We start from the raw sequence: 6000 nt of genomic DNA on the forward strand, positions 1-6000 counted from the left end.
GCGGGTCGTGAACTGAGTTTTAATTTTCTAGCCCGGTCTGTCTCAACAACACGAAGGATCATGGGTTGTGGGGAGGCAGCTGCCATTGTGCTATGGAAACTTGAATGAATCGCTTGGGAGTCAGCAGCAGCAGCAGACCATCGATCTTGTATGCTGAGAGTGGGACTGTATCGTTGTGACCAGACTGCAGGTAGATGGACAGTGGACAGATGTGGTCCGGTCGACAGACAGCAGCTCAAGGACCTAAGTAGTCATAAACACAACACAGAAAGCGTCATTATTAACATATACAGAATATGAACTTATACAGAATATAAACTGGTCAATTACACAACGAGTGAATAAAGACACAATAATCGATTAATAAAATAACTATTCACCTTCCGTTTCACTTGAATGAATCGCTTGGGAGTCAGCAGCAGCAGCAGACCATCGATCTTGTATGCTGAGAGTGGGACTGTATCGTTGTGACCAGACTGCAGGTAGATGGACAGTGGACAGATGTGGTCCGGTCGACAGACAGCAGCTCAAGGACCTAAGGAGTAGTCATAAACACAACACAGAAAGCGTCATTATTAACATATACAGAATATGAACTTATACAGAATATAAACTGGTCAATTACACAACGAGTGAATAAAGACACAATAATCGATTAATAAAATAACTATTCACCTTCCGTTTCACTTGAATGAATCGCTTGGGAGTCAGCAGCAGCAGCAGACCATCGATCTTGTATGCTGAGAGTGGGACTGTATCGTTGTGACCAGACTGCAGGTAGATGGACAGTGGACAGATGTGGTCCGGTCGACAGACAGCAGCTCAAGGACCTAAGGAGTAGTCATAAACACAACACAGAAAGCGTCATTATTAACATATACAGAATATGAACTTATACAGAATATAAACTGGTCAATTACACAACGAGTGAATAAAGACACAATAATCGATTAATAAAATAACTATTCACCTTCCGTTTCACTTGAATGAATCGCTTGGGAGTCAGCAGCAGCAGCAGACCATCGATCTTGTATGCTGAGAGTGGGACTGTATCGTTGTGACCAGACTGCAGGTAGATGGACAGTGGACAGATGTGGTCTGGTCGACAGACAGCAGCTCAAGGACCTAAGGAGTAGTCATAAACACAACACAGAAAGCGTCATTATTAACATATACAGAATATGAACTTATACAGAATATAAACTGGTCAATTACACAACGAGTGAATAAAGACACAATAATCGATTAATAAAATAACTATTCACCTTCCGTTTCACTTGAATGAATCGCTTGGGAGTCAGCAGCAGCAGCAGACCATCGATATTGTATGCTGAGAGTGGGACTGTATCGTTGTGACCAGACTGCAGGTAGATGGACAGTGGACAGATGTGGTCCGGTCGACAGACAGCAGCTCAAGGACCTAAGGAGTAGTCATAAACACAACACAGAAAGCGTCATTATTAACATATACAGAATATGAACTTATACAGAATATGAACTGGTCAATTACACAACGAGTGAATAAAGACACAATAATTGATTAATAAAATAACTATTCACCATTAGCTGGACTCAGTTCCGTTTCACTTGAATGAATCGCTTGGGAGTCAGCAGCAGCAGACCATCGATCTTGTATGCTGAGAGTGGGACTGTATCGTTGAGACCAGACTGTAGGTAGATGGACAGATGTGGTTGTGTGGTTGACAGCTCATAGGACCTAAGATGTTCTATATACCAGGAGTCATAGTCTCGACACAGAAAAGAAACCTCGTTATTCACAAGGTAGATCTGTTCTATTTGGCTAAATGTAGACAGTCCACCACTGACTCTGACGGAGAGAAACATTCCACAGACATAGTCTGTGCCATCAATGGTTACCTTTGATGTCTGGTAGATTGTGTCACTAACTGTGTGTCCTCTAATGTGTACCTGAGCTATTGCTGGTAGAGATGAAACCAGAACAGAGTCAACCCTGGATGCCTGGGTTTTTGGCTTGAAATATGATGGTGAAGCAAGATGATATGCCATCATGTGTTGGTGTCTGATTGCCATCGTCTTCAAGATATTTTTGAAGTTTTGAGTGTCATGCACCACTCTTTTGAAAAAGCGGTGCTTGGCCTCAAATCGCATGGTCCAAACATGCAGCAGGGGTCCAAAGCACTTAACTAGAGCGGGATAATGCTCCACAAAGTGATGTTTAGGACGGAGTTTAACTGCAGGGAAAACCTCTAATAGTACCTGTCTATGATCACTGATTTTGCACTGAAAATAGTCTAAGGTTTCATCAGTATATGATGGGCACAATGCTAACTCTAGCACCTCTTTCAGCTCCATCAAAACTGCCCATGCTGCATCACCCACTGGTACTACACTGCCTACAAGTAATGGAAGCAGTCGGAGCAGAGTGGCATTTTCATGCCCATTGCCTCCTATTGTTCCTCGAGAAACAAATGTTTGGGGAATTGGGTGAGGTCTATCCACTTTATCAGCGTGCTGATACGGGAATGATGTAATCTTTTGGTTCAGATACTCTAAAGTGAAGTACTTTCGCCGAATCATCTCTTTAACACAGAGAGAAAGCTCCACGGGAACCATACCTTCCAGAAGATCGTGAAGTATATCTGGAGGAAACCCTGTGATTGTATGAAAGTAATTCAGGGATTCACGTAAGACACAGCCACCTTTAACACCAAAATGGTTGCTCGAAGTGTCATGTGCAGTTTGTACATGCAGGTCATGGCTGACTTTGGTTCTCTGAGAAAACTCTCCCTCTCTGACATCAGTTGTTTGAAACTGTTCACTTGTGGCCAGACAGAATCTGCAAACATAGCCTGCTCTAAATGACTCCACAAAGCCACCGAATCCATGAGCGCCCAGATTGTCGGCAGAAACACACCAGATTGTGCCTTTGACATTCTGACCAACTCTTTCAATGAAAACACCATCTTGTTCCAGAGTATGAACATCACGCAGCAATGGAGCAAGTACAGCTGCATATCCATACCTACGGAGGTCTGTCACTTTTACCAGCATTGCCAGCTGTATAGCGTGTAATGCTGATCGGTATTTTGGTGGCACATTGGCGAGGACCCAATATATAGCACAAAGTTTGTGAATTTTATGTGATGTGCCAAGCGGATTGGCAATTTCCAGATCATCTATATATAGCTGAAGTAGTAGGATGAGATTCCCTGTTGACAGTAACTCATTTTCAAGGAAATGGGAGCCATCAGAGCATGACACATATTGACCAGTTGTAGTATTTGGTTCTGTAATCTTGTCAAGGATGTCTGTGTTTTTAAACAACTCTTGAATCATTGAAAGGATGGGAACATACATGCTGGTATGTCCTGGTTGCTCCAACTGATACTCTACTGGCATTACACATGGATAGTTGCGCTCCATAAAGCTTTTTCTGCGCTTGGTTGAACACAACTCTGCACCTTCAGAGGTAGATGTAGACAGAACATTGCAGTACATGACAGCGCCAACAACTTCATCCAGTGTAGGTTCTGCAATATTGTGACCATTTCTCTGCAATAATGTCATTAACTGCCTCCTTGATCAATGGCTGAGATAAGGAGAAGACCTGATTGAAGTGGTCTACTATTTCTTGAATAGCTGTGTTTGAGACATGGAGGATAGCCTGCATCTTTAGGAACAAGGAAGATACGTTCATTTTAAGTTGATTTCTTAGATTGTCAGTGTCACATTGATCATCATCCACCACTTCTATGCTCTGGCCTGGACATTCTTCATGCAAATCACTAGTGACCTCAGAAATCCTGTCTTGGGGATCCTCAACAACGACAGCTTTTAAGTCTGATGCAAGACTTAATTGGTGTTCTCCGCTTTTATGGCAATTGAATGAAGAGTAAACATTTGTGCTATAGCTACAATCCTTATATGGGCATGTCACTGTTTCATTATTTTTTAAATGCTTTCTGAGATGACTTAAGAAAATTGATTCAGAAAAGGGTTCCCGAAATGCGCACAAAGGGCATTTTATTACCACAGGGCTCTGACTCTGTTCTGGTCTACTGCTAAGTTGTGCAGTATGATATCTTGACAAATGAGTACTCAATGCATTTAGCGTCTTAAATTTACAGATACAATCAGTATAGAGGCATGGAAGAGGACTGACTCTGGAAAAGTGGCTGTGTTGCAGTCTGTAGTGTTTAAATAACTGTATTCTAGAAGTCAAAGAAGCTGCACACAATTTACACTGCCAGACTACCATATTGGAACTATGAGAAAAAACTGAGCTCTGTGGAAACAGATTAATAAACTATGTTCTGGTCTCAACGATACAGTCCCACTCTCACAAATATGTTTTTATATTTACAAATAATCAGCTTACTGTTTGGCTCATTTGAATATTTCCCAGCAGCACTTGCTACCTGAAAGGCAAGGGAAAAAATACAACGTTTAGACCTCCATAAAACATATACCAGAATAACTTACAACTCAATATAACAAGTTCATACTATTAGCTTACAAAAACATAATCATAATTTTCACAGTTTGAATGTTTAACCATCAATCAGAAGGAGAGAGAGAGAGAGAGCGGGAGATAGCGGGAGGGAGAGAGTGAGAGAGAGAGAGAGTGAGCGCGAGAGAGGAGAGCGAGAGAGAGAGAGAGAGAGAGAGAGAAAGGAGATAGAGAGAGAGCGCAGGAGAGCGAGAGAGAGGAGATAGAGAGAGAGGGAGGGAGAGAGAGAGCGGAGATGAATGAGAGCGTTCAATTTTTTTTTTTTACCTTTATTTACCCAGGGTAGGTTCGCTGAGCACAGATGCTCTGTTTCAGGAACGCCCTGCTTCACATTCACACAGTTCCATTCACACCTGGGAGCTGCCCAGTACAACCACAGTTGACACCATTGGCCACTGAGCAACTCCACTGGAGCAGTTGATTCAAGCCATGTCACATAGTTCAAGTTTGAAATGATTCTTTCTGTTTTGCTCCTGAGAGTGCTAGATACTGTACTGTACTGGTAATATTATTTATTTGTGTTAACTTCTGAATAAAACAACTTATTAAACACAAGTACATCTTATTGAACATTATTTTGATATTTCATTACCAATTATCATAGCAAAACAGCTTTTTCAAACAGTCTGTAATGCATTTTGGAAACGGGAGATGGGCTCATGGTGTAATGGGCCACCTGGCCTGAGAAACATAAGGAGGAAAGAAAAAGTAAGGACTTACTTCTGGTCATTATTTGGGTAGAACACACATATTTTGAATGCCTTCGGCAGTTTTTTTTTTTTTTTTTTTAGCCATTTTAATCTAGATTAATCTAGATTAAATCCAGGATTGCAGATAGATTAATCTAGATTAAAAAATGTTATCTATGCCCACCTCTAATTTATACTCACTATATGAAAGAAACTTGACGTGCGCTGCTGCTGCTAACTTGACGTGCTGCTGCTGCTGCTGCATCTCACGACATGCGGGTATGCAGGTATCAGCCCAGAATTCCTCCGCAGCTGCGCACAACAGTGGTTTCCTTTGCTTGCTTGCAGAAATATTATTTCACATGCCGTTATTTCCCACTTCTCAGAGCTGAGCTAATTCTCTAAACGAATTCTTTAATATAATTGGACTTAATATATAATATAATAACTGTATTAACATCTCTCTCACTCTCTCTCTTTCTCTCTGTCTCTCTCTCTGTCTCTGTCTCGCTCTCTGTCTCTCTCTCTGTCTCTGTCTCTCTCTCTGTCTCTGTCTCTCTCTCTGTCTCTCTCTTTCTCTCTCACTCTCTCTCTTTCTCCTCTGTCTCTCTCTCTGTCTCTGTCTCGCTCTCTGTCTTCTCTCTGTCTCTCTCTCTGTCTCCTGTCTCTCTCTCTGTCTCTCTCTTTCTCTCTCTCTCTCTCTCTCTCTCTCTCTCTCTCTCTCTCTCTCTCTCTCTCTCTCCTCCTCTCTCTCTCTCTCTCTCTCTCTGTCTCTCTGTTTCTCTCTCTCTCTCTCTCTCTCTCTCTCTCTCTCTCTCT

Source organism: Notolepis coatsorum (genome assembly GCF_963971535.1).
Source record: "Notolepis coatsorum genome assembly, chromosome: 7".
In the NCBI taxonomy this organism is placed as follows: domain Eukaryota; kingdom Metazoa; phylum Chordata; class Actinopteri; order Aulopiformes; family Paralepididae; genus Notolepis; species Notolepis coatsorum.